The sequence below is a fragment of the Benincasa hispida genome, chromosome 6 (assembly GCF_027475165.1).
Source record: "Benincasa hispida cultivar pf3 chromosome 6, pf3_genome.v1.1, whole genome shotgun sequence".
Taxonomy (NCBI): domain Eukaryota; kingdom Viridiplantae; phylum Streptophyta; class Magnoliopsida; order Cucurbitales; family Cucurbitaceae; genus Benincasa; species Benincasa hispida.
Genome location: NC_143483.1, coordinates 27,649,859 through 27,662,479, shown reverse-complemented (window position 1 = coordinate 27,662,479; position 12,621 = coordinate 27,649,859).

Here is a 12,621-nt window from a genome sequence, read left to right as displayed (position 1 = left end):
GAACAAATGGATAACGAGACCCTTAGCACCGCCTAGGTGCAATTCAGAAGACTGGTAAAGAATTGTCCGCATATCGGGATACCCGTTTGCGTTCTGATGGAAACGTTTTACAATAGCCTGAACAGATCAACGTAGGCTGTTGCTGATGCCTCCGCGGTAGGAGGTTTTATGGATAAAACATACACTGAGGCCAAGGTCATCCTTGACCGCATCTTGTGGAATATGGATGACTGGGTCGAAGATGGGTACGGAGGAAGAGGCTCCGAGAGAAGAAGAAACGAAACTGCCCTTGTCTCTGCGAAGACAATGACAACTTCAGCTGCACAAATGGCCGTAGTGACCTCTATCCTCCAGTCGATGGCGCTTAACCAAGATGCCCTCTCCCAAGAACCAGCATAACTCAATGCGCTGACACAAGTGGCCGCAATCAGTTGCGTTAATTTTGGAGGGGGCCATGCGATGGAAATATGCCCATCAAGCCCATAACAAGTATGCGCTCTCCAGAATAACCCCTATAGCAACACGTATAGTCCTGGTTGGAGGAATCACCCTAACTTTGGTTGGGAGGAAACCATAACCAAGGTGGGCTAGGTAACCAGCAGAATAGCAACTTCAGGAATCGAGGAAACCCTCCACCTTTTCACCACAATCAGAATTAGGGTCAACAGAGACAATCGCACAATCAACCATCATCTTCTAACACTTTTGGAAATTCGTTGGAGGCGTCTTCAATCAGGAATTTGGAGATTTAAGTAGGGCAGCTGGCATCCGAACTTCGAAATAGAACACCTGGAACGTTGTCAAGCAATTCCGAAGCCCCTGGATCTCATGAGAAGGAGCAATGTCCCTGAAGACATTGGGTAAGCAAGCTGGATCACCTGCGGAGGTGTGGATTGCGTTCATCATGGAGAAACTATCTTCCGGTCCATATCTCAATTCTATGTTTACATGCTTTATTAATTCGTATCTTTATCGCTTTTATAAACTTTGTCCTTTATCGCTTCATTTAATTTGTTTTTATGACTTTATGAATTTATGGTTCATTTAATTCTCTTGCATTTATTTCTGTACTTTCTTTAATTTCTTTAACTTTTCTGTCATAAATGCGTTATTCTTAAAAGTTGGTGAATGATTGGTTAATAAGAAGAAAATTATTACCACAAAGTCTTTGTGACTTGCATTGATGAAAAAAATATATATATATAAAACACATCCAGTATGCATTGTGATAATGGGTGCATCTTGTACCAACAAGATACACTTTGTGTTCATCCAACTCAAATGCATTGCACTGAGGGGTATGTTGCGCTTGTATGTGTTCTTTGCCCGTCCTTATTGAAAATGCACTATGTTGAGGTAGTGTTGCGCTGGTAGAAATACCGTGCGCCCGTCCTCCAGAAATGCATCGAGTTAAGGGGTGTGTTGCGGGGATACATGCGTTGTTGCTCGTCCTCTGCAAAGAAGCATTTGCGTTGATGGATTCATTGCGTTAATTCTTAACCTTGCGCCCATCCGAATAAGACATCAAAGAAAATTATTTTTGCAAATTGAGAAGTCCAATCGTTTAGGCTTCCAAGGACATGATTATTTAGCAGGTGAAAGAACATACTTCTCTGCTAAATCATAAATGTGAGGGCGGTGGCAACAGGTCTTTTGAGTTCCTCGAGGCCTGCCGTCGCAGAATCCGCATTGGGCTCATCAAGGCCTAACCTATAAATTCATCTCTCCCCCTTCTTAGGTCGTCTACTTGAATCTTTTTGCAACCAGAAACCCTAAGAGCCTTTGCATATCAGTCTTCAAACTTCCTAAAACCCTAAGAGTTTCCAAGTTTTTTTTTCACTAAGAACAACAATGGCCGATCAGTCTTCCCAACCATCTTCTTCACCCTTATCAACCTCACAAGCCCAAATCACTACACGAGAGGCGACATTCCTTACAGTCAGCCGTCATCTCGCCGCCCTACTAAAACCCATCTCTGCTAGAAAACCAAAACGAAAGCTTGTAGAAGATAGACCACTCTTGATTAGAGAGGGGCAGAGCACGGAAAATGCCTACTCCAAACACCTTCCTTTGAAAGCGAGAAGAAGAGAAGAGACGACAGATTGGTGTTTGGGAGCATTTTGAGTAACTTGGAGAAAGAAGGAGGGCTACCCGAGGCTGCGTTGTAAACCAACCACTGCCTACGGAGGAGGCGATGGAGGAGGAATCTAGAAGAAGCGCTCTAGAAATCTCGGATCCTGAGGAAACTACTCACGCAGAATCCTAGGAGGGACCCTCAAAAGGTACTTTGGAGGAAGTAGTGGCGGAAAGGCAGCCTGAAGTGGCTGAGGAGAAGAAGAAGAAGAAGATCAAAGAGAAGAGGGCTAAAGAAGATGAGGAAGCCCATCCAATTAAGAAGAAAGAGAGGAGTGAAAGGAAAGAGCGCATGCGGGAGGAGAAGCGCTTGAAGAAGGAGAAAGAAAGGAGAAAGAGGGCTGTGAGCCCAGAACTGGATGGAGAATCCACCTCCATAAGGGAGGACAAGGGGGAGTCGGCACAACTCAGAGAATCAACGCAACCTGAAACAACAAAAACGATTGTGATTAACGAAGGAGAAGAAGGAGATGTCACCCCCTTGATGTGGTGTCGCAAGGAGAATGCGCCGCAAGGCTCAAAAATAGACCCAACAATTTTGCAAGTTGCGTTAGAAGAGCAGGAGAGGAGAAGAAAAGAAGAGGATGAAAAGAAAAAGAAAAGCATGCGGGCAAAACTCATCATCGTAGAAGGTAGTCGAAAGAGAAGATTACACGATGAGAAGGTGCGCCGCAACAATGAAATCTCGGCAGAAGAAGAAAGAAGGAGGCTCGAAGAGGAACAACGCCTCATAGCAGTTTGAAAAAGACTTTGAAATAGAAGCAAGAGAAGAGGAAGAATAAGAATGGAAGAAGAAGGCAGAAGAAGAGAGAAAGAAGAAAGAGAAGAAGAAGAGGAAGCACCGAGCGAATGTTCAACGCTTAAAAGAAAAGAAAGACAAGGAACTTGCTGAACGGGAAAAGGAGAAACAACGAAAGGAGAGGGAAAGGAAACAAAGGCAAAAATCCTGCGTTGCATTGACCAAGGAAAAGGGAAAAGAAGTTGCAGGAAGTAGCAAGTCTGCATTGGCCAAGGGACGTCCATCAAAGAAGAAAGAGAACGATGATATGTTGATGGAGATGGGATTTTTCCCTACGCCAATGCCACTACCAGACCTCATCACGAGAGTCATAGTGGAACATGGATGGGAGACATTTTGCCAGTGCCCAGCCATAGTCATTCTAAAGGTAGTGCAGAACTTTTACCACGGACAGCTATATGGCACCAAAGACACGGTGACCATGAAAGGGGAAGTGGTGTCTTTCAGTGCAAAGGATATCAATAAACTGTGCTAGATGAGGAATATTCCGGATGCACCGGGTAATAAATCATTGATGATCCTACTGAAGAGTAGATGAAAGAGGCACTGGAAACATTAACGCAATCGAGCACTTAGTGGTCGGTATCTCTCAAAGGCATCAGAACCCTTGCGTCCAACAAACTGCTTCCAGAGGGGCAGCTTTGGGTTTATTTGGTTAAACGACGGTTGATCCCAACGACGCATGACAAAATAGTTTCAAGGGATCGAGTCATGGCCGCATATTGCATTGCGCGCGACATGACTATCAATGTGGGACAGTTGATCGCAAGACAGCTTAGAGCTTTGGTGAGGCATATATGAGGTCAGTATTTCTTCCCATGGACGGTTTCAAGCTTATGCCTATCATTGGGTGTGGGCATTGATGAAGAGCCAATGCCAGAAGTTCGTGGCCTCATAAATATCAAGATTTTGAGGTTGCTCCTCAAGGACTCCTTACACTGCCCCGAGCTCCCATTGAAGAGGCCCAACATTGAGTTAAATGTGCCGCAAGAACCCAAGCCGAAGAGATAGCGCAAAGATGAAAAGGAAAGGAGAAAGTCCAAGACTCACCTATGTAAGAATCAGAACCTTTGGACCCTTTGCCTTTGATAATTCGCCCTCCAAGCCCTCTCGCACAACCTTCTTCTTCACTTCCCCAGCATTTCACCAACCTTCTCCTTGCCCCTGATTCTCTGACCGTATATCCAATAGCCCCATCCTTACCTTCATCATCATCACCGCAACTTCCCCTCCCATTGCCAATGTTGATGAACCACGCGATTTGGTTGAAGATACTTCTGCCCAACCCTAAAACGTCAATGGCGAAACATCGCAGGCACAACCCACCATTGCCTCCTTGGCTGCTGAACTGGCAGATATGCGGTCCCTTCTTGCCCAACAACAAGAACTCTTCTCCTAGCAACAAGCCTTTTTCTGCCAGAAAATAAATGAGGTAAACGAGCGAGTAGAAGACTTGCAACACAATGCTGCTATGACAAGGTAGGTGATGATCAACATTCAATACAACATTTACACGATCCATCTGAACTAAAGGCAATTAGCAGAGCGCAACCATGAGTACTTCAACTTTTTACCAGCATATCTTCATGGACCCATGGTGCCTCCGCATCTCCATTAGCATCTGAACTTCGAAGAAGCTCTTCGAGTACCTCACCAAAATCCTCCTCCAGAACCTCCCCCTCCTCAATAATTTACAATTTATTTTTAATTGCGGTAATTCTTTTGTTGTTTTATTTCAATTCATTATTTTTCTATGTTTAGTTAAATTCTTTGATTCTTTGTACAGGCAAAAATTTTGTGTTGCGCTAATTGTAATCTCCTGTATACTTAGTTAATTTTTAATACAACTAAGTAACAATTCTTTCAAATATGCGATAACCTCTTCTTTATCATCCTCTGTCAATGATTGCGATATTTTTTATCTTTTATCTTGCATTATTCATTGCGCTGTCATGATGAATTATATGTATACACCTAGTAACATTTCCCACACTTTTTATTTTCTGACTAACACTTAGTTAATTTATAGCTATAGCAATGCTTTACCTTTTATCCTTCAAAATTCTGCTCAAACCTTCTTTTTGAAAATTTATCTAAGTGTTTGTCTATTCTGTCCAAACAAAGCAATGAGGACCTTGCACATCTCTAAATTTGGGGGTGGGAAGGTCTGAGCAGATGAGATCAAGTGATGCGGTCAATAAGAAAAATGCGTTCATTATTATCAAAATAAATAAATAAAAAAATTTCATACAAAACTCCAATGTCAGCATAAGGGAAAATTCAAAAACAATCCCAACCTGATAAGAGTTCGTTGTGAAAGGAATCGGCTCGTGGTTGGATGTTCGCATGACACTCGTGGGAGCAAGCCAAGACGAAGGTGGGTTTCCAAGAACAACATAATATGAAAAGAAAAAAAAATATGAAAAGAGAAAAATGAGAAAGAGAGTGCAAGAGACAACTCCTTTGAAAATCATGAGTAAAAGTCGAGATTGGCACACAACCGTAGTTGGATGTTCGCATGACACCCGTGGGAACAAGCCAAAACGAGGTGTAACCATGATCAACAGTCTCCAATAAATAACGCAAGATTTGACCACCGCATCCGGACGCATCAAGTTGTTTTGACAAGAAGAGGTAACCATTCTTTTTAAAACTAGAAAAGTATTTTTGAGCAGAAATTTATTGTATAGAAGAATAAAGTAGGGCTTTGTTATGAATTTTCAAGGATAGAAGGAAAATGCATTGTCAAGTAATGTGCCTAGGTGGAGCATTCGGAGCAGGCAATCGACGCAAAAATTTAAGATAGGAATTTAGCAATTTTGCCTTAGTAGAAGATATGCTTGAGGACAAGCATATATCTAAATTTGGGGGTGTGATAACTTGTAGAAATATAAGTTATTTATACTGTTTTATTTAGATATTGCAGCCAAAAGAAAGGAAAGTTGCGTCCATTGTATAGAAATTGGCTAAGAAATGCGAGAATTATACATTGCCATCAAATACACCCACTGACACCATTGCGATGGTAGAATGTTCTGATCTGTTCTGCAGGTAATAAAAAATAACACTGCAAGCGGGAAAACGATCGAAGATGTGAAGAGCAACGCAATTGCGGAGGATTCTAACACGTGTACAGCTGACCCTTGTGCATTTCTGATGGGATTGATTGCATAACAGAAGAAATATTTACTCCACCATCTCCGGAATTGCCATAACAATATAGTGAGGACCACACTGCAGAGAATCAAGTCGCGCCTATAAATAGCCCTCTCAAATTCTCTGAGAGGTATTGGATGGAATTTCATTAAATTGAATTTCATTCAGTCGGGTGCTTGAATATATAGAAAAGTGTATATACTGATCTGAGAGAGAGACTGGTTGAGCGACTAATCTGAGCAGATCCGGGAAGAATCAAGAGACAAGGTTGAAAGGTGAGTTTCCAGGCAAGAATCGTTCCTATCCCTACCGTGAAGCTCTGTACGAGGTCACTTCTACCAGACGAGCAAGCCTGAGAAGGAAGCTCTTCTTTTCATTCATTCCACATGTCGGCAAGCAAATACATCATTCAGATCTATGTCAAGACGTTGACACTCTTCTGTATTTGTTTCTATCTCTTCATCATCAATTGTATTCATCTTCTTAATCTATTATTCACACCATATATCAGACGCTTAATTCTATAATTAAATGTTTTGATCATATCCACCTGTGACAGAGGTGAAGATGTCTTCCAATCTATCAAGAGAAGGTTGGAATGCTAGACGACATCTTCACCTGTGACAGATGTGAAGATGTCATTCTAATCTATCGACAGAGAGTTGGAAGAATGCGTTAACTAAAGCGAGAAGTACTTCCAGAGATGGAAGCAACCTTGTGTTCATCACGTTCATCCCAGCTTCACCATAGGGATATGGGAATACGGCCGATCACCGAGAGGTGTACGCCAAGGGAAAGCGGAACCCTAGTTACATCTTGAACGCAATTAACTAACTTGCGATGTTTGTACTCATTATACTTTCTCCTTCTGATTCATTTATAAAGCCTTGCCACCGCATAACACGATCCTTTGTATAAACTTGACAGCCAGTCTCGAACCCAACATCATGTATATAATGTATATCGTATCTTGCATCACGTTAGCTTAAGTTTATTGCACTTTATTTTATTAACGCAACTTTACTTTACTGCAATTTACTTTTTTGTACAAACACACACTTTTATTAATTGTAAAACCGGTCGCATATATCACGAGCGTAACACATTAACGACAACAATCCCTGTGTTCGACCTCAGATTACTCTGAGAAACTTGCTTTGGAATTATACTTGGTTTCAAAGCAAGGAAACTTGTGACAACACATACCATACTACAAGCAATTCATTAATAACGCATATATCTAGAAGTAGTATCACAACATCCATCCCATCCATATCATTCATTTTTATGCGTTACAAGTTTATGGCGCCGTGTCATGAGCTTGTATCATTCATCCATTCCACATGTGTTAAATCCATGTCATCAGGATGTTTGGCCCAAGTGCTTGTGGCTAACCCAAAGAAGTTGGAACCACACTTGAAAGTTTGCCTCTTTGTAGGCTACCCCAGGGAAACGAGGGGTAGATACTTCTATGATCTGAGTTAGAATAAAGTCCTTGTGTCGACAAATGTTATCTTCTTTGAAGAAGACCACATTAGGGATCATAAACCACAAAGTAAGCTTGTTTTACATGAGATTTATAGTGAGACTACAAAAGGTTCAACAAGAGTTGTTGAATAGACTGATAGATCAAGAAGAGTTGTTGATGTCGGTTCATCTAGTCAACTATCTTAAGAGTTGAGACTGCCTTGACGTATTGGGAGGGTTATGAACCCACCAGAATGCTACATGGGTTTGATTGAAGCTCAAAACATCATGTTTGATGATGGGGTCGAGGATCCATTGTCTTATAAGCAAGCAATGAAGGATGTTGACAAAGATTAGTGGATTAAAGCCATGAACCAGGAGATGGAGTCATGTACTTCAATAACATCTTGGAACTTGTGGATCAATCTGATGGGGTAAAACCTATATGGTGTAAGTGGATCTACAAGTAAAAACGTGGTGTTGATAGAGAGGTGCAGACCTTTAAGGCTAGGCTCGTGGCAAAAGGTCATATCCACATGCTGACAACTGTCATGGAACCTAAATCACACAAGAGGCTTATTTAGCAACCTTGAAAGAACTTCCATAACCATCACGAATAGAAAGGGAGATAACGGATCACCCTGTTTTAGACCCTTACTACCCGAGAAAAAAACCCTCAAAAGATCCATTGATCATCATAGAGAAAGAAGGAGACGTGATACAAGCCCGCACCCAACTAACAAACTGCACAGGAGAACCAATTGCTAGAAGCACTCCAAGCAAAAAATTCCAATTCACTGAATCATAAGCCTTTTAGAGATCCACCTTCAACACACACCACGGTTTCCTCTTGTTTAACATATAACCCTCCACCAACTCCTGACACAAAAGAATGTTATCAGTAATAGACGTGCCAGACAAAATAGTAGACTGGGTACCACTAATAAAAGTTGGAAGCCACACCCGTAACCTTTTTGCTAGAACTTTCAAAATACACTTATACACCACATTACAACAAGAGATAGGATGAAAGTCCTTTATACGCTCAGCACCAGCTCTCTTTGGAATAAGCATGATTGTAGTGGCATTAACTCCACAAGGCAGGTAACACGACTAAAAAGAAATTCATAACTTTATCACAAAAGTCATCACCAACTACACTCCACGCAAATTTATAAAAATCCACTGAGAACCCATCAGGGCCTGAGGTCTTCCTAGACTTCATAGAAAATAAAGCCCCTTGAACCTCCTCCCTAGTCACCGGATGACTAAGAGCCTCTACACACTCCCTAGGCCAGCTAAACTGCACAATATCCCCAATCCAAGAAGTAGTATCCCTATATCCCACAAACTAAGACCCCAAAATATCACGAAAAAAATCTACAGCCACTCTCACCACCCACTCATGGGAAGACTACCGAACGCTCTCAAAATCAACAACTGAAAACAAACCACTCCTTCTATGTCGAGAACAAATGGAACGATGAAAAAACGCCATGTTCTAATCGCCCAACTCCAACCACCTCACCTGGGATAACTGCCTAAGAGACACCTTCTCCAATCTAGCTGCCGACAAGAACAACTCAGTGGCTCGTGGAGCTTCTGAACATAATGACTCCGAGGAGGGATCCCTCTCAACTGCTATCGGAGTAGCCTCCATAACTTGTCTAGCTGCCTGCACCTCATTAGACAAAAAAGAGAGACACCTTCCAAAAGAAGCATGCAAAACCAGCTTCAAAGCACTTAGATTCCTCAAAAAATTGACCATAGGGGAAACCTTCGGACGTCTATCCCTCGCAAAATTAGAAGCATAGATCGCACCTACATGCACACGAGCATTAGATGCAATATCCACCAAGGACCTAAAAATAACCTGATCCAACACTCTTCCGCCACAACACCCAAATCCTCCCAACTCCACTCAAACCGAATATTTATTTAATTAAATATAAGATATTTAACTTAATTATAAGATACTTAATTTAATTATTTAATTCTTAATTAATTATATTAATAAGAAATCCCTAACCCTTTAATTCAAATGAGTGGAGAAGTGGGAAGTTATTCTTTCCTTCGTCAATTACAGAGGGGCCTGTATTTGGAAAGGGTTAGTTATTTACAGAAAAATTATTCGCCCTTATAAGTTCTCTTTCCACTATATGAAATCGATCAAACTAGAAGCATTTAACGAAAAAACATTCATGTTGCTAGAAAAGAAACACATTGACCTACATTAGGTTTTAGAAAATACTCGTTGAAAAATAAAATAACATCCAATACGGTCTAGCAAAATTGAAATAAACCCCATGTGACATCTAGTTTCACAATGACGCTTCAAAGGTTTAGGACAAAAGCCGCCAAAGGGTGGTCAATTTATCCCTCCTCTGAATTGAGACATTCTCAACCAGCCATTAATACCAGAACAACTCTTGCTTCTATAATGACTAGCCATCATTGATTTGGTCAAGAAATCATTAACTTTCTTAACAATTTCCTATAAGTGCGACCCGACATTTTAGGCCCTAGAGTTCTGCCCCAAGTAGCCAATCGAAAGGGAAAAAATCCGATTCGTGCAAAAACTAAAGTGACTCTATCCATTTCTGGAGTTCACCTTGATATTGACCAACTGTACAAAATCCATTCGAAGGGGAATGCTCCCAGGACGCCATGAGGGAGTGCAAGAATGATGTCACAGTGCAAACCAATGAAGGAGACGACAGGACGTGTTGACACACACCCTTTACCCACTTACTATAAATACTCTCTCCGTCCACCTTGATATTGGCTCATGAAACACCATCCGAAGAGGGATGCTCCCAGGATATCATGAGGCCAAGCATGAATCTCATGGTATGAACATTCAGGGAGAAACGTGAGTGGAATCATTGACATATCATATATATCTCTTCCTTCCACTGAGTATTTTATAACCAAGGGTTTAGTTTACTTTGAAAAAACACGAATAAGGATTTTAACTAAGTGACTTTTTAGGTTTCCTCAAGAGTAACGATTACCTTGGAAAGTTAAACAACTTTTGATCATCATTCCTTAAACTCTTTAACGAAGTCTTTGATCAACTGTCGCATACTTGCAGAAAATCTATCTAATTCACCTTTCTAAGTAGGTTTCTAGGTAGGGGTGTTCCGTTTCCGTCAGCATAAGTACCCCAGCCTAGACAGAACCCGCCATAGACAAAAGGTCCCTTATAGATAAAATTAATACAAATTTAATTTTTTATGGCAATCAATTTAATCCTATAAAACCGATTCAAAAGATTAAACTTAGGTATCTAATCTCTTTAGAACCTTGAACTTAGCTCTATCTCAATCTAATTTTAAAACCCTTTTAAAACATAAGTTCACCTAAGTTCGCATGCAACTCTTTCTTATTGATTTTAGTTCTAATTTCCATTATAACGCTTATAACAGAAACAACCAAAACAATCTACAATGCGAAGCAAATACATACAAGGCATTCATAATTTTTACAAACAAACCTAAGTGTCATGCTCCATGCATTGTTTATTCATTGCTACTTTTATATAACACTTATACAACCAAGCAATGAACCAAGCACACATGTTTCCATTCACCCTTATATTATAACATTTCTAATATAAAGATGATGCATGAATATGCTTACTGCATGCATAAATATAACTCTTATATTTCATGATGCATGCACATACTTTCTTGTAATTTCATCATGCCAAAAGCTATATTATAACACTTGTAATATATGATGCATGAATAATTGCATAACCTAAAGTGGGTTTCAAATCTATATGTCATACACTATGGCATATAAACAACAAACATCTCATGTACACTAAAATAAAGTTGATGAACTGGGATAATTAGCCTCAAATCCACAAAACCAAAGCTAACTATTACAAATAGCAAAGAGTCTCTGGTTCAAATAGGTGAACTGGGTCATGAACCATCTGGGCGAAGAAGCACGTGTCCTTTGATCATGTACCAAATCTGTATGATGGGCTACATGAGAGAGTAAACGCTTTACTCAATCGTTTACTAAAACTTTCTGAACTAAACGATCGTTTAGCAACAATCGTCTACCTTTATAATGCGATAAATCATGAAGGCATGCGATCGTGCAGCGTGCAACGTGCAACGTAAGCCTTAAGAAATCATCTAAACGACAATGATGCGGTGAAGCACAATCATCTAAACGATCGTTGAGCATGCTCAAGGTATCATATACCACGTTATCGTGTAGTCAGTGACTATGCGATGAAGCATGCTAACTACACAATCTTTTAGTGCACGCGCCTTTTATTAAACGATGAGCATCAAATCCTCTAGGCGATCGTTTACCTTCAATGTTCATGCGATCGAGCAACCAATGCTACGCGATAGAGTAAATGCTTTACCCCATCGTTTAGCATTAGCTAAACAATTGTTTAGTAAATACTACACAATCGTACATAACTAATTATGAAATAATTAATATATTATAAATAAATATGATAACCAACTTACCATATTATATTTATAACCTATAGTTTTAATATTTCATCTCATGGAACATATAAACCATAGTTCTTCTTTTATTTTATGGTACATAATATAAATCATATTTACATTAATCCTCCACTTGATGTATCTCATACATCACACCAATTATATCGTATATAATTGAATTTCTTCTTGTTAATTTGAACACTTCAAACTAACTCCAAGAACTGATTCTCAACTTGAATCCATTGAGCTACCAAAGGAACCTTATGGATCTGTAGCTTGAAGCTCCAATGGTACGTGAATAATTGACGAAACTCTTTAGTCCCGGGATCCACCATCCGTTAACTACTGAGCACTCCACTAAAGACTGACAGCTGCACTCTCCTCACTAAAGATATATTTCTGTGTCCATATCAACCGATCAACAATACGATAAACCTTCACAGATTGCTCGTAATTACAGCTGGGCCAATTATCATTTTGCCTCTTAGTTACATCTAACTCCTTAAGTACCACTGATTCCTCTAATGAACAATAAATCATAGTCCTACTATGATAGGGTCCTCTCTTCCAAAAAGAGGATGTGGC